General features: G+C 40.2%; 1 protein-coding gene across 5 annotated transcripts in view; it reads right to left on the reverse strand.

Annotated features, from left to right (window-relative positions):
- The window catches only part of BICRAL (BICRA like chromatin remodeling complex associated protein), a 68350-nt gene that overhangs the window by 42110 nt on the left and 463 nt on the right, over positions 1-25777 (reverse strand). For 2 of the 5 annotated variants that reach the window (XM_054024475.1, XM_054024469.1), the window contains exon 1: positions 6624-6724. The exons of 1 other annotated variant lie outside the window; for it this stretch is intronic. The gene's annotated coding sequence lies outside the window, so the exon portion shown is untranslated. Of the gene's footprint in view, positions 1-5693; positions 5863-6623; positions 6725-25265; positions 25340-25777 lie in introns of those variants that run through there. 2 more of the 5 variants (XM_054024471.1, XM_054024472.1) reach the window with 2 other exon arrangements.

Consider the following 25777-nt stretch of genomic DNA (forward strand, 5'->3'; position numbering starts at 1 on the left):
GAGATGTTCTTGAATATTTCAAAACACCACCATATTCAGTATCATAGCATGTGACAGTATCTGCTATATTGCAATATACGGTTATGAATAATTTCTTGTACCAGTTTCTTCAGTTGGCTTTATTTAATTTGCTGTACACAACAACTGTATCTCATGCTCTTTTGCTATGTTTACATATTTTTTAAAGATATTGGACAGAGAAAGTGACCTAATGCAATCCCAGATTTTAAAATTTTGGGAACAGAATTTGATTATTTAATTTACTTGTAAAACAGGGTCAGTACAGACATTTTCAACGGCATTCCTGTCAATACACCTGACTAGTAACTAAAGTAATAATCAGGTATCTTGGAAAAGACAGAAAGAACACCTTTAAAGTAAAGAGGAATGTATGAAATAATACTGCATTACTGGTGATAACTCATGCTGAACATGACACTATGTACCCTTCAATCATCCTGTCCTAGAAACCAAATAATGTTTGAACACATTGAACTAATAGATGAATGAACAGTTCGAATGTTTGAACACACTGAACTAACAGTACTTAGTACTTTGCCCCAGAAAACTAGAGTGGAAATCATCAAGAAAGACATTTGGCCGAAAGTCAATGGGCGTTTTGGCATTCACTTTATTTAGTAGGTCCAGGATTTCACCCACAGTCCACAAAGTTCTTAATAAACTCAGCTCTTAGAGCCCAATCCTGTAACTTCTCACTCAGGCAAAATTCATACTAAGGCTACGTCTACACTGTGCACCTTACAGAGTTCCAGCTGGGCCACTGTAAGGTACGCAGTGTAGCCGCTCTTTGTCGCCAGGACAGAGCTGTCCAGCCGACCAAATAAAACCACCCCCAATGAGGGGCGGTAGCTTTGTCAGTGGGAAAGTGTCTCCCACTGACAAAGCGCTGTCCACACGTGCGCTTTTTGTCAGTAAAACTTTTGTCAATCGAGGGTGTTTGTTTCACACCCCAGCCGACAATAGTTTTACTGACGAAAATACAGTGTAGACAGCCAAAAGTCAATAGGAGTTTTGCGTGAGTGAAGTATTACAAGATTAGCCCTTCCAGTTGTAATTAACTAAAGCTTTTTTGTTTGTTTGTTTTTTAAACATTACCTTGTGATGAAGGACTTTGCAAAGTATTTTAAGGAAGATTTGTCTTGCTGACATTTTTTAAAAACTTTTCCTCATTCAAAATGCTTCTTGAAACAATTCTAGAAGATACATCATCTAGACAAGGAATCCAGTTAAGAGGGGAAAGGATGTATTATATAGTGCTAATTCTTTTTGTTAATTCTCATTTCATTGATCTATAAACTCAATTATTCTGAATGAAAAAACAAAGCAAAACCAGGTTTCTATAACTAAATCAAAGACCCGGTCTACACTAGAAAAGTCGTTAACAGTATAACTATGTCATTTAGGGGTGTGATTTTTTTTACCTACGTAGTTATACCACCATAAGCTCTTGTGTGGAGGATGCAGTTATACCAGTATAAAGGTGCCTTTTACCCATCTAACTTTCACTTCCCAAACCAGAATAAGCACTTTTAAACCAGTATAACTGCATCCACACTAGAGGGTTTTTTTCTGCTGCTTTATGCTGATGTAATAAGACTCAAAACTTTCTAAGGGCTTGTCTACACTTACATTTGATAGCGCTCTAACTTGCTGGGTCAGGGGTGTGAAAAATCACCTCCCCTGAGCGCAGCAAGTCTGAGCGCTTTAAAGCGCTAGTGTAAACAGGCCCTGAACTAATCCCCTCGTGGAGGTAGATTACCAGGAGTGCTGGGAGAGCTCTCACCTAGTGCTTGTGCATGACCATCCTCGCACTTCAAAGCACTGCCGCGGGAGTGTTCCCGCAGGAGCGCTTTTAAGTTTCCAGTGTAGCCGTGCCCTAAAGTAAGCAAGCACAAAGGCCTTGTCCACACTAGAAAGGGTTTATTGGTACAGCTATGCTAATATAGCTATATCAATAAAGCTTCCTAATGGAGACGCATTTCATACTGTCCAGAATAGTTTATACCAGCTCCCCAAACAAACTAAGTTATACTTGCAAAAGGGCTTTTTTGCAGCTATAACTGTGGCTACTCTCATGTTCTTGTTAACAAAATTATGTTGGTTAAGGGTGTAAAAGAGTGTGATCCCGACTTATATAGCTGTGCCAGCACAAGCACTACCATAGACGCAATTATACTAGAAAAAATGTGCTTTTGTTGCTATCACTAATCTTACTTGGGAGGGGGCACTGCAATACCAGCAAAGATGCAGTTTACCACCCTTGCTGGTATAGCTATATTGGTAGAAGAGAAGCAGTTTACACTGTCAAAAGAGCACTTCTACGAATATAGCTTATACTGCGGGTAGTCAATAGGTGACCACGGGCCAAATCCAGACCAGCAGACACTTTTGAACGGACCCTGAAATCTTTTTATTTACTTATCATTACTGGGTTTATTTATTTTTTCCTGGAGCCTAGACCTTGGCAAAAGGACTTTTTTTTAGTGGTATAGTTGCATCTATACTGCAGGGCCGCCGGGGGGGGAGAGGGGGGGCGCAAGTGGGGCAATTTGTCCCAGGCCCCACAGGGGTCCCCATGAGAATATAGTATTCTATAGTATTGCAACTTTTTTTTTATGGAAGGGGCCCCCGAAATTGCTTTGCCCCAGTCCCCTTGAATCCTCTGCTATACAGGGGCTTTTGCTAACACAGGTAGGTTAATTAAGAATGCAATTTTCCACACTTTTGACACAGCTGTGCCAGCAAAACTTTCAAGTGGAGGCCAGGCCAAAATGACGCTTGTTAAAATGCCCTTTGTACATTTAGGTCCCAATCCTGTAAATGTTTGGAACTTCTCATAAGTAAACATATGCATTTGCAGGATTGAGCAGTTACTGACACAGTATCCTTGGTATTGTTACCGTATTTTTGTCACTTACTTACTAATTTGCACAAATTAGTACAATAATCCACAAGGGAATCTCCCAATCATTAGTGCAAATCAGATATATTCTGTAGTGTAAATAATCAGTACTATTAATAAAATGACTCCTCCTTCACGCCCTCAATATTATTCTTAGCAAAATAATGTAAAATAACAGCTCTGAAAGTGACACATTTTCATGTATTAAAAAATATAAAATTCAGAGGTAAGCAAACAAGAATTCCACTCCCTTTTAATTGACTTTAAATAACGAATTTGGAAGAGTTTATTGTCCTGTCATTAATATGGATTGTCTTCAAAAAAACAAATAAGCATTAATAGGGCTGTATCAAGATATGCTCTAGACATTATAGTTTATATAAAGGGAGAGATTTAAAAAAAAAATTAAATGAGGAAAATGGTTTAATTTCTCACTGAAAATACAACACAAAATCCTTTCATCACCAATAGGCAAAGGCTTTTTAAAATGATTTAAAATTAATCCCAAATGAGAAAGTCTTTCAGTACCATCATAAAAAAATGAGAGGTCTGAGTTCGACAGGAACATACTGTGATATATCAAAAAGCATAAAATTCAAAGGGAAATAAACAATATGCCACATGCTTCAGTAGTTTTTTTTACAGTTTGACAGTTCATTCATTTGTCCTGAATAGAGATTTTATCCTTTTTCTAAATGCACACATTAATGGGTACACCTTAAACTGTGTAGAATTTGAATAAAGTTTTTTTTTTTTTAAATAGGAGGGAGATTTCAATGGCCTCACTGAAATACACACAGCTCCAAAACAAAAAACTAAACCCATATCACAACAGAACTACCATGTTTCAGCCAGTGGGCGGGAGCCTTCTCATTGGGAAATTCTTTTAAAATCAGTCTTAAAAATGATCATGAAAACATACCAGCCCTCTCCCCATCCCACCCCACCCACAAAATACTCATTCATGTCTATGTTGCAGAGGATAATAAAAATTTGTTGTTTACTCACCCACCAAATGGGTTACTTGCCCTAGGCATGTGGCTAAGTAGAATTTTGCAAGACTATTTAAAGGCGGTTTTTATCGTCTTTCTAGTGATGAAGAATTTATGTCATGTGTATTGAGACATTTCAAAAAGCTCTCTTCCTATTACTTTTTTATTTATTAACATGTCTTGTTTTGATTATTATCATAGCCTGAGACAGCAGCCTTCACCACAAGGAAAGAAATGCTTTTAATCTCGCTGTGAAATGAATTTCGAATGAGGGAGTGTTTCCCTCCCCAAGTTTGGAACACATTTTGGATTCACAGGTAAACAAATAAATATTCCACTCACATTACCAGCCTTTAAACAACAAGGTCTCCACCCTCTGGGACACAAACTCCCTCACACCCCACAGAAGTCATTTGGATTTGAAAGCACTTCACACCTCCCAGGAGCGCACCCCTAGCTGGGGCAGCTTAGTGAAGGGCTGTGGGGACACTTTGAAAGGGGGAGGCAGGGAAGAGACTTGGAGATGTGTAAGGGCCCCTTCCTGAAACAGCTACTGAGAGCGAAATAAATACCCGGGTCATTTTTCCTTAACAGACTCAGCAACAGGCTCTTCCATCTCCCCTTCCCCCCAGAGAGGGCGAGCGCTTTCACACCCATCCCCACCGTGAAGGAGACCAGCGAAAGGAGGACTGAAGTGCTCTTTGCTGGACCAGCAGCATTTTGAACAGGCTGAATGAGCAAAGGAAATGGCCTGAGATAGGCACAGGAGGGCGGCGCCCCACACAGTGGAATGAAACATGAAAGAACCCCCCCCCCCCCACCACCACCACCCAGGGCTTTAAAATGGCGCCTGTGGGGGAGGAGGCCAGGAGGGAGGAGAGTCACAGTGAAACTGCGCAACAAACGCTGGCAGGCAGCCAGCCAGCGCCATCTTCTCCCGCTCTCCCAGTCACACACAGCGAGCGGCCCGGCGCGGCAAACACGCCGCCCCGTCCACAGGCAGCAGCGGCAGCGGGGCTCGCGCCTTTTCACTGCAATCCTGACGAGACGGGGCGAGCAGAGAGTGTGTCAGGCCTCAGCCCCCCCCCCCCCCGCTTATTAAATAACACTTTACAAACACAAACGGTCCCCTGCATGTAGAGATGTTTTTAAAAATGCGATGCCAGATTACTGCACATTCCCCACAACCCCGTGATCGGAAAGAGGATTTTTTTTTATTAAGGCTGGAGGAGAAAACAGGTAACACTAAGCAACCGTCCACCCCCCCCCCCAAAGAAAAATAAAAAGAAACCCCAACAACGACTTCGCCCTTCCTCAGCTCGGAAGGTTTCAATGGAGCCCCTCCATAACGCCACCACTGTTCGGTGTTGGCTCAAATTCAAAGCGAGATTTTTCAGAAAATGCTCAGAGGAAAAATCCGAGGAACCAGATACGCAGAAAATCCAAGCAGCAGCTACACAGCCCTTAAAATGCAAACCCGCAAGGGTAACTAGAGAGAGTCGGTTTATTATTACGTTTTAAAATAGATGACAGGAAAATACGTTCGGGGGGGGGCTGATCCTACAAAGGGGGAAAAAAGACGATTAAACTCAAATCCACCGCCCCAAAATCGCACGCGCACCCAGGGATCCTCAGTTCCACGCCGTGGAAAAAATAAAGACGGGCAAATTCAGAAGCAACCTGCCAAGAACCCCACAAAATCTAGTGGCTACAATAAAACCGATGAAAAATAAATCCGCAGCAGACACACATCAGAGAAACAAATTCAGAGGAATTACAAGATCAGGCTGGTGGCAGCAGGTAGCGGGGGGAAAATCAAGCCAGGAGTGAAGAAAAAAAGAAAAATCCTTCCCAGCCCCACGCAGGCAGGAGAGAGACGAAGTGTCTCCATTTTCCTGAGGAGGAGGAAGAAAGAGTGTTTCACAGCCCAGAGAGCTTTAGAGAAAAGCAAAGAAACGAGGGGGGAAAAAAAGAGGGAGGAGATTTGAAAAGATTATTTTTCTTTCTCCCTCTCACACTCTCTCTATCCCCCTCGCTCCTCACTCTCTCACACGCACACACACTCTCTCCCTCTCCTCTTTCTAGCCCTCTCTTGATGGCCATCAAGGGGGCGGAAAATTAAAAAAAAAAAAAAAGACCAACAACTAATTTTAAACCAGCTCAATCAATGAGTCATTAAAAGAGACTTTTTTCCCCTCCTCTCCTGCATTTGCATGGCATCAGCAAGAAGAGGGGGAAAAAAACACCCCAAACCTCTCCCCTCTCTGCAGTTATCAGCCTGGACCTGACACCTTATCTCTCTCCTCTTTATTTTAAGAAACAACTTTTTTTTCCAAGTGGCTTCAGCAGCCACCACCGCAGCCTCGCTGAAAAAGAAATAAATATTTCATTTCCATGTGAATTAGCATCTGCCCAACAACCACCCACCAAAATATCCCTCTTCTTTCTCCCTGTCTCCCCTCTCGCTCTCTCTAGATATATATTTATATACATAGCCCCAGAGCCAATAGCTCTCTGGGCTGAAACCTAATATCCTGGTTTTGGCAACTCCTGGTTGTTAATTTGCTCCTCTTTCTTTTCTGTCTGTCTGGAGATAGATTTCCCCCCTCTCTTTTCCCTCCCCGAAGGAAGGGAGGAAGGAGGTTGTGTGTTTTTTTTTCCTTGAAATTTTTATCACAAAATTATAATACACTCAAAGGGAAACTCACCGTCATGAAAAAGCAGTGCCTTGTCAACGGGGTTTCTTCGCCATCACATCAGGGGCTGGCAGTGTAAGAGAGAGAGAGAGAGACAGAGAGAGAGAGAAGGGAGGGAGGCAGGGAGGGGGGAAGAGAGAGAGAGAGAGAAAGAGAGAGAGGAGAGCACAGCACTGCACAGCACAGAGCAGGAGTTGCCAGCCACACGGAGAGAGAAAGACACACGCAGCCACCACACAGAGATGTTATTATTATTTTCCAAGCTCTAATTAACACTCTGTTCTTCATTTTTTAAAGTCAGACACTTTAAAAAGTTTTTTTTTTTAAAGAGAACTGTAGATCTGACCATCTAGAAATAGCTGAGCTGTTCACTTTCCGTTAGAAGTTGTAATCTACTTCTTTTATTTTTGTTAAAAAACAAAACCTTGTATTTTTTCCTAAAAAGATGTAGAAAACCTCCAAGATTTCTTCCAGACTGAAGTTGTAAAATACTGGACAATTTTTGTATATTTTTAATCTAAAGATGTATAAAACAGGTTTCTTCCTGTTAAAAGTTGCAATCTACTGACGTTTCTATATTTTAAAAAAAAAATGTGAATTATGGATTTGTGACCCACCTCCAAAAAATACCTTAATTAAAAGCAAGTTTAATTAGAAATGTCTGACAGCAGTAATAAAGTGAACATTCAAATCCAGTCCTGAAGCCACTGCATAGGCAGAATTTCCATTGATTTTAAAGTTTTGAATAATCTAGAAAGGCAAGATCTGATCCAAAGCTTGTCAGGGAGTGAACTTGTTGGTATACTGAATTCTGTAATTATTTATGTCACTTAAAAGTATTAATATAGTATAATTTTTATTCTTTTAAAAATCTGGGTTTCTAATGTACAATATAATTTAACATAGCTGAAATGTTTTCTTTCAGAACAAAGTAGTAACATTAAAATAAATTCTTCTTCAAAATAAAATTTGGATATGATCGTATAAGTCTTGTTTACAAAAATCTCATTGAGGATTGTGTCCTGATTCTTACATTGAAAAGATGTATAGGTAACGTTATTATCGCTCTTTAAAGACCAGTTTCTCCTTTTTCTGCTGCAAGTTTTAGTTTTCAGAATTTTTTATTTGCGTGAAAGTAGTTTCATAAATGAGCAATTTACAAAAAAAAGCAGGGGGAGGAAAGTTTATAGGCTGTGGACTAAAATTATTTTTCCCCTCACCCTTCTTGAAAAATTAATTTTGTTAAAGCTCTTTAGAGACCAGGATTTGGAGACTTTATTTGGCAGCACTATTTTTCTTTCATTATTTCTTAAGTCCCAGAAAATACTAATTTTCAGTTTTTATATAAAATGACCAACTTCAAAAAAATGCTTATGGTGATATAAGTAGAACCTCTCTGAGAAACCAAGGGCCAGATTACATGTTTGATTAATGTACAGATAGTATCTAAACGTCCTAATTTTAAATGTAGATGTGGTTAATGTTATTTTTAATAGTTTAAGTTATCCCACCCTAAAATGAAGCTATAAAAGGGCCTATCCCACACAAGTTATCCCACACAAAATGAAGCACACAAAAGCACACCACCTCTGGGGTTCTTATTCAGGCAAAATGCAATTTGGACCAAACTCTTCCTGGAACTACACCCCATTCAATATTATTGACCTCAATGATATTTTTGCATGATTAAGAACTGTTGGATTGGGCTCCAAATATAGATCCCTATGTTTTCTTCTGATTTGGTGAGCAGAGGAGAGCCTGGCTTTGGAAGGGAAGTACTGGCTCCTTTTCCACAGTCCTGCAAAGCACCACCATTAGGGTTCCACAGGTAGTGAAAGGGCAGTGCAAAGTGAGAAGAAAGGGGAGACAGGTCAAATGATTTTTGGTGGGGTCTTCTGTCAAAAGAACAGAAGGAAGCCAATGTAAATTACTGTAGAGGCTGCAGTAACTTGCACTTCCTCCCCCTTAGAGGGAGTTTCTAGGGCAATAACCTTGCTGTCCAGAGTCCGGGAGCTGATGAAGTGGTAGATGGCTGTACTGAGGCACCTTGCCTCCACTACTGCTCCTAAGATCTATGTGGGTCAACAAGTTTAGGGATAGAATTTGGCCTACACAGTTTATAATTTATAATAAAGACAAGAAGTTGGAAAGGACTCAATAGTTCGGACAATAATGAGATTTGCACTTAAAGCAGGACTAAAATCCCACTGTTCTCCACTTTAAAGTTTGAATTTGTTCTTCAGATTTAAAACAACAGAGGGTCCTGTGGCACCTTTAAGACTAACAGAAGTAAGTTAGTCTTAAAGGTGCCACAGGACCCTCTGTTACTTTTTACAGATTCAGACTAACACGGCTACCCCTCTGAGATTTAAAACAGTAACTTTTCAGAGGACTATTGAATTTAATATTTAAAACATTTAAAAATGCTTCCTTTTTGAAAGGGGAATTGCAGGTGTCCCTGCACTGAGGTATAATCCCATCAAGTGCTCCCCATGTCCACGCTGACTTAGTGCACCAGGGAACAGAGCCAGCAGTGATGGGGAAGACCTTCAAGTGCCAATGTGGTTCCTCCAAAGCCTGTTCCCCCAATTAAAATTCTATTCCCCAAATTCCCGACTACACACATCCTGATTGCTCCCTGGCTCCACCAACTTCCTCAACCACCATAGAGAACCAAGAGAAATAGTGATGCTCAGAAATGTGGGGAGCAGGGCAGAGCAAGGTTGTGGAGGCACAGAAATCCTTGGGAGGGCATGGTGTGGCAAGGAGCTATAGCAAGTGTGCAGGGATATGGAGACATGGGGAGAGGTGAACTGTGGGGGGCAGGGGAAGAGAGGCTGTGGGGGTGAAAAGTAGAGCTTGAGCTAAGAGAAATAGAGGGGAGAGAAGCTGCAGTCTGATGAAACATCATTCCCCTTTTCCACCTGCAGGTCTCTCCCAGCGCTCAAGTCCCATTTCTCTATTCTTTACCCCCTACTGCCCCTGTCTCCCACATCCCCATTCACTCCCACATGCTCTCTTCCCTCTACAACCCCCATGGCCCACTAACCTGCCCCTCAAATATCTCATTTTGATTGATGTCACTCATTTTAATGCCAAAGTGACCTACAATCTACACAAATTTGGCATCTCCCTTTACTTTTATTGTTGAAAATTATTTAGACGCAACAGAATTACAAGAAAAAGATTACCGAATTATCTATTTACATTAAAAGGAATTAGTTTCACAGCATCCTAAATTCCCTGCATGTGTCCTTAATTTTGGGTCTTTGTCACACGGCATTGTACATTTGGAGCTTAGCCGGTTGAAAGGTATGCCTTATACCCCTGCCCCATATCCCTACTCCTTGAAACCACAAATACGTCTATACATACAGACAGATCAACAGTTAAAAGCTGAAAGTAGTAGGGGGCCATGATAAGAAGCAAGAATATTGGTGGGGTGAGAGTATGCAGATAATCAGGCATGGACGGGAACAAGATCTCAACAGGATGACATGGAAGAAAAGATTTCAGCTTTACAGGATTCAGAAGGGAAGCTGAGCTATGAAGAGGCATAAGAGGGTTCTGGTGGGAAGGCAGAGGATTGTACATATCAGTACTGAGATAGTTGTTCCAGGGTTGGCTCCAGGGTTTTGGCCGCCCCAAGCAGCCAAACAACAAAACAAAACAAAACAAGCTGCGATCACAATCGCGATCTGCGGCGGCAATTCGGCGGAAGGTCCTTCGCTCCGAGCAGGAGTGAGAGACCGTCCGCCGAATTGCCGCCGAACAGCTGGACATGCCGCTCCTCTCCAGAGTGGCCGCCCCAAGCACTTGCTTGGTAAGCTGGTGCCTGGAGCCGGCCCTGATAGTTCACATGGATAGCTGTCACATAGTATTGACATGTACAAAACTGGGAAATTCCAGTTTTAAACTTTGAGTTAAGATTGCTAGTCTGCATCATCATCCAATGCAAACTGTAAAAACTCATTCAATACCCCAGCTCCACTCCACTCATTAAGTACTTCCCATCCAGCACACGTGATCCATGTCTCCTTCATCCCCCTGAACAACCAATGTTCAACCTGAACTCTGACCATAAATATAATAAAACATACCACATTGATAATTCCACACAAAAATTACTGCCTAATTGCAAAAAATTACCAACATACATCATCCATTCACAAAACTTCCTAAATGTTTTTTAAAAATCCTCACAGCCACTATTGTTAATCTGATACTATGCCACAGTTACAAACCAATACAAAACCACGTTCAGAACTATGTAGACTGTGACTTATGAAAGTAACACAAACCCAATAAATATGGCTAAGTGAAGGCTGGTTGTTCAGGTTGAGGATGAAGATGTGTGGGTAGTGAAAGGGAGGCAGCTGTGGTTGAGAAGGGGATGTGATGAGTGGAGTGTAGAAGATTTGCTGAATGACTTACTGTATACTTCCTTATGTTTCATGTTTTTTGTTGGTGAGATAAGCAGTCTAACCTTAACTCAGTGTTAAGTGGAGTTTTTTGTGTGGGAACGTATAACGAAGAGTGAAAACTAAAAATATTTTTGTAACGTTTAATGAACAAGGACTTGAAAATACAAACACGCTGCTTCTGAAAACATATTTTTCCAGGTCTGGAAAGAGGTCTGGCCATGTTTGGAAGAGAACAGAAAACTGGTATTTGTGCTCCATCATTTGTACATAAACTTTGTGTTTAATGACCCATTTAAAGTCATATGGCACTTGAGGTTTATTGTCCTTAAGGAATCTTTTCTTGGGGACTCTCATGCTCTAAATTCAGTCCCTGCTTCCTGAGGATAGCTCTTCTTTGCGTACATTGATACATATTTCTCCACACCTGTTATTTGTGACACCCAGCTCTCTAACTGGTTCAGTACAGACTTAGTTTTAAAACAACTGCACTTTGGTTGGAATATAATTATTATATTGCATTGCAAAGGATTACTTTTTGAAGCCTCTTTCTATTACTCATGGCAATTAAGACACGCCAAGCAAGTTTTACAGCTGTTGCTCTAAAACTCCAATTAAACAGTGATTTCTTTTGCTTTTCTTTCCTATTTTTTAATACAAAGCCTCGCCTTTTACTATAGCCAAATATATATATAATTTTAATCCAAAACAAGACAAAAAACTAAACTTTTAAATTATCAGTATATTAGCTGTAATTTTAAAGAAACAACTATGATTAACTCATTTCAAAAGCAAATGTAAAACCTCCTCTACATTTTGGATTATAGAAAAGTTCTTATGGACATATAATCATTAATGTGCTTGAGCTTAACATTTGACAAGTAGAAGTAGGTGATTATACTACATGTAATACAAGGAAAACAAAGATTATGTCCTTTCAGAATTAATACTAGTTTTATTTCTGAAGTGTCTCCCCATACCCACCACCAAGTCACTTAGAATGATGTATAACAATTCACAATAAAATAAATAGTACAAAACATATAAAAATTATTTTCTTTTTGTTTTCTCTCTTTGGGGTGGTGAACTCAGCTTGGGGATGGGAGGCAGGGGTAAATGGCCTGTTGATAATGAGAATAATTTTACTGTTTGGATGGTAATAATAGTATCAAAATGCATTCTATTGTTCGGTTTGAGTTCTGCATTTGGGTATCTAGCTCTGGCATCTGGTTCCCTTCTTAAGTGGTTGTTTTAGGGTGGCCCCGGAGGTGGAGCAATGCTGCTAACGGCTGGGATTTGGAGGCCTGGGGGATGGTCCCTTGAACCCTGTGATAGTGGGAAGGGGGAGACAAAGAGGGGAAAATACATATTATTGAGATGTTTGACTTTGACTTTTTGGGCTATACCAAAATTGTTCTCAAAAGGAGAGTATATCAATGGACAATGATCTTGTCCTACCGATTATTGCAGGTTCAACTTTGAATGAACGATTCAGGATTCAGTGAAAGATGAGGCCTCTGACTTTGCAGGTTTGCCAAAACATGCTTGGACAATACTTCAGCTGAGTATTCAGTGCCAGCACGAAATGAAGGAAGATCAGTTTTGTTTTGTTTACATCCAACCAAAAATGCAAGAAATCTACTCCAAAACGGATCACATATATAGCGTGCTATGTCTTGCTTCTCTGAGAGTCCTGGAACAGTGTTACAATGAGATTGGTGTTAATCTGTTACTCACCCTGCTGCACAATGGAATCCTTCTAGGAGCTGCTAAGGTTGCTCACCATTGTGGGTTTAAAGACACCAAAGCTGATAGTAAGAGATTAGAGTACATAAATCTCCATGTGGATGACAAGTTCTCTGAATAAACTGAAGAGTTCATGGCCATCATGACAATCTTAAATCTATGCCAGATGGTTGCTGGATCAACTCTCATGCTGGGCAGTACTCTTGATATGGTGTTTGGAATAGGAGTACCAGAGTGGTCAATTATACTGGTCTACAATTTTTGAGAAGTCGTCTGCTTCAGAGATAAAATGTGCTATTTATTATGTATTTTGATGTGCTGAATTCAAATACGACAATTAAAACAACTGATTGGCTACTGTTTCTAAGATATTTAAGTTTTTACATTTTATGTCTATGTATATTGTGTAGATAGTAGAGTTTTAATCATAAATTGTAAACCTAGGTCTTTTAGTGTTTATGGTTGCTTTACATGATAATATTTTACCTGTCCTGTTTATGTAACACTTTAAAAATCAGCAAAAGGGTTATATAAATAAAATTTATTATGAAACAAAAGGCAAAAAACTACTATGTACATAGTTTAGTCCTATTCAGTGTCTACTCGGCGCTTCTTGGCTTGTCTCTTGTATTCATTAAATGGAGCATCTCTTGTCACTGTCCAGCAATCGTCTGCAAGCATTGATGGGCTCCATTTGCCCTGATAGCGTTTCTCCATTGTTGCAATGTCCTCGTGAAATCGCTCGCCGTGCTCGTCGCTCACTGCTCCGCAGTTCGGTGGAAAAAAATCTAGATGAGAGTGCAAAAAATGTATCTTTAGTGACATGTTGCAACCAAGGCTTTTGTATGCCTTGAGGAGGTTTTCCACCAACAACCTGTAGTTGTCTGCCTTGTTGTTTCCAAGAAAATTTATTGCCACTAACTGGAAGGCTTTCCATGCCGTCTTTTCCTTGCCACGCAGTGCATGGTCAAATGCATCATCTCAAAGAAGTTCACAAATCTGAGGACCAACAAAGACACCTTCCTTTATCTTAGCTTCACTTAACCTTGGAAATTTTCCACGGAGGTACTTGAAAGCTGCTTGTGTTTTGTCAATGGCCTTGACAAAGTTCTTCATCAGACCCAGCTTGATGTGTAAGGGTGGTAACAAAATCTTCCTTGATTCAACAAGTGGTGGATGCTGAACACTTTTCCTCCCAGGCTCCAATGACTGTCGGAGTGGCCAATCTTTCTTGATGTAGTGGGAATCTCTTGCACGACTATCCCATTCGCATAGAAAACAGCAGTACTTTGTGTATCCAGTCTGCAGACCAAGCAAGAGAGCAACAACCTTCAAATCGCCACAAAGCTGCCACTGATGTTGGTCATAGTTTATGCACCTCAAAAGTTGTTTCATGTTGTCATAGGTTTCCTTCATATGGACTGCATGACCAACTGGAATTGATGGCAAAACATTGCCATTATGCAATAAAACAGCTTTAAGACTCGTCTTCGATGAATCTATGAACAGTCTCCACTCATCTGTATCGTGAACGATGTTGAGGGCTGCCATCACACCATCAATGTTGTTGCAGGCTACAAGATCACCTTCCATGAAGAAGAATGGGACAAGATCCTTTTGACGGTCACGGAACATGGAAATCCTAACATCACCTGCCAGGAGATTCCACTGCTGTAGTCTGGAGCCCAACAGCTCTGCCTTACTCTTGGGTAGTTCCAAATCCCTGACAAGGTCATTCAGTTCACTTTGTGTTATGAGGTGTGGTTCAGAGGAGGAGGATGGGAGAAAATGTGGGTCCTGTGACATTGATGGTTCAGGACCAGAAGTTTCAGCCTCTTCCTCGTCTGACTCAAGTGAGAATAATTCTGGTGCATCAGGAACCGGCAGTCCTTCTCCTTGGGGTACTGGGCGTATAGTTGATGGAATGTTTGGATAAAGCACCGTCCACTTTTTCTTCTTTGACACACCTTTCCCAACTGGAGGCACCGTGCAGAAGTAACAATTGCTGATATGATCTGTTGGCTCTCTCCAAATAATTGGCACTGCAAAAGACATAGATTTCCTTTTCCTGTTCAACCACTGGCGAAGATTTGTTGCACAAGTGTTGCAGCACATGTGTGGGCCCACCTCATGTCCTGATCTCCAATTTTGCAGCCAAAATAAAGGGGATAGGCTTTCTTAACCATAGTGGTTATACTGCGCTTTTGTGATGCAAAAGTCACTTCACCACAAACATAGCAGAAGTTATCTGCACTGTTCACACAAGTACGAGGCATCTCTGCTCACTTTGGCTAAACAGAAATGTGTCCCTTTGTAAAATCAAACACTGACAAATAAGAGAGTACGACACTGTATGATTTCTAGAGCTGATCTAGGGCAATTTGTTCAGCACAGTGATGTAAGCTTCGTTATGATTGCATCATCCATGACTTCTAGGAATAACATGATGCAATTCATATCATGTATGATGCAATACCAGCTTCAGATTGCATCATTCATTGTTTTGCCTAAAAAGCAAGTACTGTCCAAACCCAGTCATAGATTTATTCATAGATCCAGTCAAAAATGTATTTTAGTCATTTCTGGTTTAAACTGAGATCCCTTCCCTTTATAACTCACTTATCCTCCGCCATTCCCAAGTCAAGGGTCGTATATACTGACCCAATAACATATCTTGAAAATTAGAGCCAATCAACAATTTTAAGCATCATTTTCGTTCTCAGTAACCCAGAATTAGTAAAGTTTGACTACATTTATTTCAGAAGCATTTTGGCTGTAGAGCAGTGTTATCTTAGTGGATGAGAGCTATCTGCTTAGACTAGACTGATGTTGGTTGTTAGAGGAAACAACCAGAAGAGATGGCAAAGATAATTTCTGCCTGCCTGAATTAGGCAAATTGTTGATGTTGATCATGTGTGGAACAGGTGCAGAGTCTAGGAGTCTGGCTAGATTCCAAGCTATCAGAAGATCAGGCAGCAACTACAACCAAATCAGATTTGTCCCCTCCCTACTCTGCCCATTATACGCAGCTAAAAAATTGAAACTGTTTCTATCAGATTTAGATTTTGCAGTTGTCTTCCGCACCTTTGCCACCTCCAGATTAGACTGCTCCAACGTGCTCTAGATGGGACTACATTTTAAATCTATCCAGAGACTGATGCTGGTGCAGGGCTCAGCAGCTAATTTAGATATCTTGCCATGAGCTCATTATACTCATGGTTTTGGATCTACACTGGCTACTTGTTAAATAATAGGTAGAATTTAAAATGTTGATTTTAACCTGGAAAGCCCTACTTAACCTAGATGCCACTTACTGGAGAGACCATCTCTCTCCCTGTACTATACTGTCAAAATTGTATCAGTGGGGGCACCTGAGCTAGAGCCCCACTACTGTAAGAGAGAGGGGGCTGCTGACAGGGTGTTAACCAGGAGGCCCCCTTAGTTTTGGAACTCCCTCCCCTCCCCTGAATGTCTGAAATAGTCAGAATGTATTGAAGTTCAGGGCATACTGCAAGGGCCATGTTATTTTCTCTAGCTGCAAAGGACTAGTAAGGCTTTGGCCAGATAGCTTAAGCATGTTTTTTGCCACAGTTTTATTGCTGGTTGTTGTGACTATCACCATTAATGGCTCAAGGCTGATTACTGGAAGAATCTCTTTCACAATTGTACATTTAAGGATCATCAAAAAATACCTACAGCAATGGACAAGTACTCCTTTTAATTGGCAAATAAAATAAACAAACACATAAAACTACAGTGAGAGAATGAATAAAAGCATCCTCCTTAAAACACTGACCGCCTAGGGGAAAATAGGAAAAGCATAAGGATATAAGCACATAAGAGGCCAACAACAGTTATGTAAAAGTAATACAAAAGAAATTTGGAAAAAAAGATGTAAGATATTTAAAAATGACCTGTGAGGGTAACGGATTGGAATAGAGGCCAAGGCGGAACAAGTTCCACATCTTAGGGCCCACCACAGCAAAGGCACAATCAGCATTTGACATAGGATGTACACCGTTCAGGATGTAGCTCAAGTAGGCAATATTAAAGGTGTAATTCAGAAGCTAAGCACCAGTGGGTTGCAACAAAAAAGCAGACACATGATGGAGCACCTGCTGTTGAGTAGAATTGTAGCAGGAAAGACATTAAATAAAAGGGAGGCAACATCAGTAGATAATGGGAGTCAAAAGAAATCCTGTGTTCATTTCTGACTCTCCCACTGATTCAGTGAGAGATCATGGGTACATCACCTAGGTCCAAGTTTTATTAGTGGCCTCTATTTTTGGGTGTCCAACTGCAAACACCTAAGCCCTCATTTCCAAATTATCTAGGTACTTATGATTCCCTCTATTAACACAGTATCTTTTCAGAGGTGCTGAGCACGAGCTGCTCACAATTGGAGTTTTAGGTGTTCAACTCTTCTGAAAATCAGGACCAATGTGCCTGAAGTTGTGCAGCCAGAAATGGAACCATTCAAAATTAAAGGCCACTTTCGAAAATTTGGCTCACAATCACACTGACCTCAGTTTCACCACTTGTTAAAAGAGAACAATATCACTTACCTACCTTTAAGTCATTTTGATACTTTTGAATAAATGCAAAGTAGTAATTGCTGTAGTATACTTCCACTGCTAAATTATTTTGGATCCTTTTCTCTCCTAAGCGAGAATAATCCTGAGGAAAATAGAAACTGCATCTTTTTACTTGAGAGCTTCCCTTCTAATTCTTCCATCTGGGACACAGGGTTTACCCTGGCCCTTGCTCCAGAAGTGCCAGGGGATTTGGCCCATAAATTCTCAGAGGTCTTCAATGGATCTTAAGGCTTTCATTAAAAGACAGAATCCTCTAGGCCAGGGGTCCCCGCCATGGCGCCCACCGGGGCATCTAAGTGCACCCGCGTACTGGCCGTCAGGCATCCGCCGAGAAGCCGCCGATTTTCGGTGTCATTTCAGCAGCGACACCTCTCGATGACGCTGCTTGCCTGCAGTATTTCGGTGGCGACGCCTATTGACGCCACTTGTCGGCGGCATTTCGGCAGATGCTTGTCCACTGCCATGATCCTCCATGGCTCGTCGTCTGGCGCCTGCCAGACGAAAAAGGTTGGGGACCACTGCTCTAGGCTGAGGCCCAGTGCGCACACACATGAACCATGTAGTCACATGTAAAGTCCCATTGACTTCAAGTACTACTCAACATGAATAAGGGTTGCAACATTGGGCTCTATAGAATTAAACAAACATTGGCAGACAAAAGAAACTGTACTTTTCTGACCCAATCCCTACACTTTATTCTGGCCCAGTCCTTGTTCAGGCAAAAAAAAAAAAAAAGTAAGAAATTTTTTCCTGTAAAAAACTATGCAAGATTGGGCCATTGTTTTGAGCCAAGTATGATAACTAGCTCTCAATGAGCCACACATCTCTTATCTTTTTCAGCTTTTATAGCAGAGAATCATTGTGTAATCCCTGTAAATGGAGATGTGAAGCTACCGGACAATCTATGTTTCATGATAGCACTACCTTGAAAAATACTGCAGTAGGGCCAATCTGTTCCACATGCATGATATGGAACCTGCATTTAAGATAGTGGCATGGAGGTTGGGTCTTATTTATTTATAAATAAATGCCTTGACATTGTCTTCATTATTTAACAAAAGGTTAGATATTCAAAACACAATCTTTAGTTGAGACCAAATATATGACTACTTCGTACTTATCAAGTCTATCAACCAAGGATCTCAAAGTGCTTTACAAATGAGACAATTAGCTAACCTTCACAACACACCTATAAAGCAGATGAATATTCTAACTATTTTACAGAAGGAGAAACTGTAGCAGAGAAGTTTAGGGGCAAACATTCAAAAGTTGCCTCTGGTTTTGCATGCCTACGTTTTTGGATGCTCAGCTTTAGACACCTAAGACCAAATTTTCAGAGGAGCTGCGCACTCATTCCAGTTGAAGTGGGAACTGCAGGAGCTCAGTATCTGAAAATCAGTCCCCAGGTATCACAAGTTGGGCACTCAAAATTAGCAGAGATAATTAAAAATTTGGGAATTAACCAACTTAATCACACAGCGAGTCAGTGCCAGGAACAGAAACACATCTTGTGTCTTCCAGACCTTTGCTAAGCCCCAGATCTGTGCTAACTCCCTTCCTGCAAACATGAAGTTTCACCTCAAACATTTTGAAAGAGATTTGAGCATGTGAAACACAGGTTTACAACAAAAGTGGAATTTCAGTCTTAATATAATGTTTGCCACTTAAAACTCTATAATAAAATGGAAGATACTAGATTATTTTTATTTATAAAGGGTTTCAACAGTGGTACAAATGTTTAAAATTTCATAACACTAAATGTACAGGTAAAGTCTGATTTCAAAAATTAACTGAATTTAAGTGCTAAATAACAAGAACTAAAAGTTTAATCCACAGAATGCTAAATCTCTAGTCTACCATTATTCACTACAGCATGGGAGGTAATAATGCAATCTTTCCCATATTGCCCTGCTGATGCTCCTTGACAAGAAAAAACACTTCTAGGGCTAAAAGCATAGAGCAGTCTTGATTCCAATTCAATCCTTGGCTTCTTCAATGATATCATCATGTTGCCAGGTAATATTGTGATGATGGTTTTCACCACTAGAAACTAGGCTGAATTTCATGTATTCCATACAGAAACCAATAGTAAATTGGTAACTACTTTCAGTCATTACTGAGGCCAGATTAAACCAAGGACCCACATGTGAAAGATTTCATAACCCATTACCACTCATCTAATTTTATCTAGCAATTTAGGCTTTTTATGGCTTATCTACAGTACCTGTGAGAGCTTTCACTGTTGCACTGGAGAATCTAAGCCACTCTGTTCCCTATGCATAATAAAAATCAGAATGAAAAGCAGCAAGAGCCAGACTTGAAATCAATGGAACTACTTATGTAATGGGAATAGACAGTAGACAGTTTTCAGATTCACTCTTTTAGGGTTTTTTTCAAATTTCCAATATATGGGGGGGAGGGATAGCTCAGTGGTTTGAGCATTGGCCTGCTAAACCCAGGGTTGTGAGTTCAATCCTTGAGGGGGCCACTTGGGAATCTGGGGCAAAATCAGTACTTGGTCCTGCTAGTGAAGGCAGGGGGCTGGACTCAATGACCTTTCAAGGTCCCTTCCAGTTCTAGGAGATGGGATATCTCCATTATTAAATTAAATTAAATTAGAAGGGAGTTGCCCATATTACAGACTAATGACCTGCAACATTTTAAATTCAACTCCATTTGATTCAGTTAAGTTCCACCTGTTTATATCAGAAAAAAATTTGGCCCTCAGTATTTAGTTTTAATTTTAAATCCTTTTAAATTAGAAATATAAACAGAAACCCTAAAACATTAAAAGCAGCACAAATAGGTATCCTATGTCAAATCCTAGTGTCACATTCTAGTTGATTGAAAAAGCAGCGTACATTAAAGTCACCTTCACCAAAACGAACTACTGGAGCGCAGGGCTTCTCAGGAGAAAATACAAAAAGTAATGTGGAAAAGGCTAGGGCATATTCCTCTTCATTACATTGTCTCTGCAGAGCCAAAACATAAGAATCACATGACTGGCCATGCAGACATAGAAACAGAAACTTGATTAGTAAGAACCAGTGGGGATGGACCTATCCCTCAAGCGTACATTACACAGACAAAGATATACATATCCAAAAGGAAGAGAACAAAGTGGGAAAAATCAGGGTGTCAACAGGACCAATAGAAGGGTTTGAAGTCTCTATCCCTTGAGGAATAAAGAAAAAAAAAGTGCTTCCAGGGGGAGACCTCAGCTCACAGTGAATTATAATGAATTTAAAAATTCTGGAAACAGGTATTAATAATGGAAATGTTAACACAATATCCTAATTATACATATGCTGGCAGGAACTGTCTTTATAATTGCTTCTATCATGTGATCACTTTGGCTTTTTGAAAAGATTTAATAAATTATATTTACAAAACAAAATATGAAACTGCATTAAAATAGAATAGAATTTTAGTTTTATATAGAGCTTTTCACATGCAAAGTACCCAAAAGTGCTTTCAATAATGTGTTATGTACTAGGGGGCTGATTCTCATTTTCAGTAAGGCCCTTTTAAAGTATGTAAAGTGTGCGGTGTAAAAAGGTCTTAAAGTGAGTTTAAATATAATTCATATGCTCACTTTAAGGCCCCATCAGAGTTCCAGAGCTGTGTAAAAGGGCCTTAGTGTAAACTGGAATCAGACCCTTGTAGTGCAATGGTTGTGTAGACCAATGCAGCATCCATTATGCAGCCATCAGCAATTCACACACTGTCATGCCCCAACCCTAGACTCAGAACAACGCAGGACTCCTATGCCCACACAGCGCCACATTATCCGTGTTCCTTGGTGGGGCAGCTTTGGGTCTTGGATAAAACAATCCTATTTGACAGACAGATACTGTTGGACAGATTTATAGAGTTATTCCCTATAGTTTTTAAGTAGTGACGAAAGTGCAATGCAATCTTTAATTTTCACCTGAACATTATGGCACAGAAATAGTGGCAAATTATGAACTCAACTTCTTACATGAAACTTGAACCCAGGACCTAATTCTCCCTTCAAATAAAGGGATGCAACTTCCACTGATTTCAGTAGTAATTGTACCAGGGTAACTGAGGAGAGAATTGGGCCCTGCAGCTGGGAAAGAGCCTCCAAGCCCCGGTAGACAGACTCACACCAGCAGGACTTGAGTTAATAGCAGTGTGGACGTTGTTGGTCAGGCTGCAGCTCAGACTCTCAAGCCCACCCGACCCCCTAGTCTTGAGGGCCCAAGCCTCAGTGTCCACACTGCTATTTTTAGCATGCTAATTCAAGCCCCCAAATCTGTCTTCCCCAGGCTGGGAGGCTTATTCCCAGCTGCAGTGTAGACATACCCATAATGACTTTCTTACCCAAAAGCAAGAGCGTTGTTACCTTAAGGTTAATTTTTAAGAACATATTTCCCTAAAAAAATGTAACCTCGATTAATTGTTATCCAAATTAATGTGCACAAAGGACATAGTCTAATATTTTTGTACTAGTGGAATCAACATTTTAACGTATTTCTCTGTTCACTAGTTCTTTCTTCAAGAGGCCATGAATCAATAAATCAAAAAAAACAAATCAAAGCATTTCAAATGTAGATAATGGTCTATATCTGTAACAATGTGATAAAGATTAAGCAGGGCCTGGGAGCATGTTTAAAACAAGTGACATTTAAGAGCTCCATAGGGCTGGTGCATGCTCAGTACAGATGAAGGTCTGTCTAAAGCACCGACAGCTTTGTGGTTAACAGAATGTTCAAAGACTTCAGCAGCATCTAAAAAGCTCTGCTATTTGCACATGCTCAGTAATTTCAGAAGCTTAGAACTAAACCAAGTCAGAATTGTCAAAAAGAGATAACAAAAGGCGTCTTCCTAACCACAGGCCCATCCACCTGCCAAATTTCAAGTTCCCCACTCAAAAGCATGAAGCTGCTAGAACTCTTCAATGAAACAGTTACAAAAAAATAAGATTAGAGAAAAATAGGTAGTTTTGCCAACCATGGTCTCAGAAACAGCTAAACTGTTTTTGCTGAAAATTCCCCCCAAAATTCAGTCCGAGGCAAAGAACAAGCATGGAAAATTTCAACTCAAATGGTTAAAGTCTGGCAATGTTATAAACAGAAAGCAGGGGCTTAAAATAGAAAGTGCAACCTTAATTAGAGATGTCACAGACAGGTCTGAATAACGGGAAAAGTTTGAGTTTCTCGGTGCTCCTACAAAAAATACTGTACTAATAATTATTTACTGAAACCTGAAATTCTAAATGAGGAAAGGAAAGTTGTAACTTCTAGATGAGAAAATTGAAGGAAAGGATTTTGTTGCTCCTTTCTCTGTAATCTTTCATTACTAGTCTACAGTGTCACCCTCTGATATCCATGTAACTCACTGGTACAAAAGTACTTTGGTTAGCCTCTTAACACCATAGATCATTTGTGTGGCTTAACAGAGTCAAAAAAATTCCATTCTCTATGTGAATCTCATACTCACAAATACAGTTGGCTCTTGCTACTTTGTACCATCAGTAAACTGCAGGAAGCTCCCCGGTAAGATTATCAAGTTTTATGAGTCAACAATAAAAAATTATATTGAATCACAAGTACTTATTTAATGTATTTTGACAAATGTAATTTAGTGTCTGGTTATTTCTGACATTTCCTCTAGCACAAAACAATTGATTGTACACAATTTTGGTAAAGGTAATGAAGTATTCGTAACTTGAGACTTCAATACAGCATTCTCAAAAGCTCTCTCCTGAGATGCTGAGAAATGGGACAAAACTGTTTTTTGTCAAAGTTATCATGTTCATAGATAAGTGCTTTCATCATTGTACACTTGCATTATTTGTGTTGCCTACATCAGTGAGAGCATAAGGTAGGAAACTCTGCCTGTCATGTGACACAACATACATCTACCTCTTATTTTTAATAACAGAAACAAGAAAAAATAACAATGCTGAAGGAAAATTTTATTTATATTTACACTAAGCTCATTGCACCGAATTAATGTCTGATGTAACTCCACAGCAGTTACACCAGGGATGGATTTGTTTCTGCTGTTAATTGGCATAAGTGTCTCTCTAGGACATCTTGATGTATTTCGGTTAACTTATGTTTTATACTGACATAATTCCTACAAAACGGGGGAAATGAGAGGCTTTCAGAATTTCTTTCTAGTTTTCATGAGTCAGCACTCTCCTTTTCCAAAGCCTAAGAGATATTTCTTATAAGATTCAAAAACTCTTATGTTCTTCCTTTACAAGCAGAATTCTGGACCCATTAACTTTGCGGTGTTGAGATAGCTAAGTGCTGGAATGCATTAAACACTACATTACCCTTCTATATTCCATCTGAATAGACTATTACCTCTGGTATGCTGGAAATCAATTACAAGAAAGCAATGTGACTCCACTGCAATTACTGTGTTACTTTCGCCCCATGCTTACAAACCTGCTGTGAAGTACTTATCTTACTAGACAAACATTCATCCTTCAATTTTTAAATCATAACATCAAAGTTATTCCACCAATACCCCCTCTCCATTGCAATGCAGAACCCTTAAAAACTTAGGTTTCAGAGTAACAGCCGTGTTAGTCTGTATCCGCAAAAAGAAGAACAGGAGTACTTGTGGCACCTTAGAGACTAACAAATTTATTAGAGCATAAGCTTTCGTGGACTACAGCCCACTTCTTCGGATGCTATCCGAAGAAGTGGGCTGTAGTCCACGAAAGCTTATGCTCTAATAAATTTGTTAGTCTCTAAGGTGCCACAAGTACTCCTGTTCTTCTTTTTGCTTAAAAACTTAAGCTTTTGCAAAACAAGAAAGAAGGGCATTTCACTGCCTTCCTTCTTTACTGCCTCTTCCTCCATGGTCCAAAATGGACTGTCTTTACTACCTGCAAGGTCCCAAACAAATACTCCCTAGAAGCTAATACTGTAATTTTACTTTTGACACAAAAATCAAACCCAGTCTCTCCAATAAACAAAATATTATAGCTTACAAAGAAGATTCAATGCCCACTCCTAACTGTAACAGGCAATCAGTTATAGCAGATAAAAAACAGATATTGTCCAAATAAAAAATATCAAACCCAGACCACTTTCTCTGAATATTTCACATTTTCATTTTAATGGATTGTTTCTAAGGTTGTTGGGGGGATTTGATAATTGTTTATTTTATGCATTTTCTACATGCAAAGAGGAAGATGGCAAATGGTAGAATTGAACAGGCATTAAGATTTATTGTTTTATAAAGCAATCTTCCTCATACTATATAAACTTCCTTTGTGTTATAGAACATTAGTTTAACCAAAAAAATATATGTTCTGCTGAGAATTGCCAACTCACAGAGACAGCTGACTATATTTCTACTGTGAAGCCAGCAGGCTTACTTTATTTCTGTAGCTTCAGCAAACATACTTTAAAAATATGCCTTGACTGTGAAATAAATTTAAGAAACAGAGTGAGAGAAATCCTTGGTAGGTCTAAATTTTTCCAACAGCTTCTTACCTCTAAACACATTAGGACCCACATGCACACCCTTCACCTGTACCCTTCCCTTTTGAATAAAACAGACAATCTAGAAGTCAGATGCACAATCATGAAAAACACAACTGCAATGGTGCAGTCAAACCGAGCATTTACACATATAAATGGCTACTTAGATCCCTGTTTATTTATGCATCCAAATACTCCATTTTAAAATTTGACTGTTTGAAAAAGTCACTTGATCCCTAGGAATAGTTCTGAGGAGCATGTGTACTACAATCAGCCAGCACCACATATCTGCACCAAATGAAATTCAGTACAGGAAGTACTACCAAGGTTTGTCTTATCTATACCACTTTGATACTGGAGCCTCCTTAAGACCTACGTATCCAGTGTACTCTGTCTTAATTTTGACAGTACTTTTAATACCTGTCCATTTATTTTGTAAGTTCCTTCAGGGGCACAGCCCAGGTCTTCCTCTTTGTAGTCTATAGGGCCAAGACCTTAATAATACACAGAAATTCACAATAAAAATAACATAATTCAGTGGGCAGCCATCACTCGCTTAGGCCAGATTTTATTTTGAACGTCAAATACATTCTAGTCACGACAAAGCCTCAGACCACAAATTATTTACAAGTCATGGAAGTAAGAAAACAGGAAGTGGGAAGAAAACCTCCCTGCAGCCCATCTTCAAAGCGAACCGACAGGCGAACGGAAGAGGCTGTGTGGAGGGAACAGGCTGCGGGGGCAGGGCAGACAATGTCAGGGTTATTTCGGCTCTGGCCCTGGCCCCTTACTGCTCCTGGTGTTGGGTTACCCCGGCCCACGCCTGACGCGCAGCCCCAGCCTTCCTAGGGACCCGTCCCAGGCCCACTGCCCTACGGCTGCTCTCAGCAGACTCCCTCCCCCGCGTGGGGGGGAGGAGGGGCCGCTGCTGC

The sequence above is a fragment of the Malaclemys terrapin genome, chromosome 3, assembly GCF_027887155.1.
Source record: "Malaclemys terrapin pileata isolate rMalTer1 chromosome 3, rMalTer1.hap1, whole genome shotgun sequence".
Lineage (NCBI taxonomy): Eukaryota > Metazoa > Chordata > Testudines > Emydidae > Malaclemys > Malaclemys terrapin.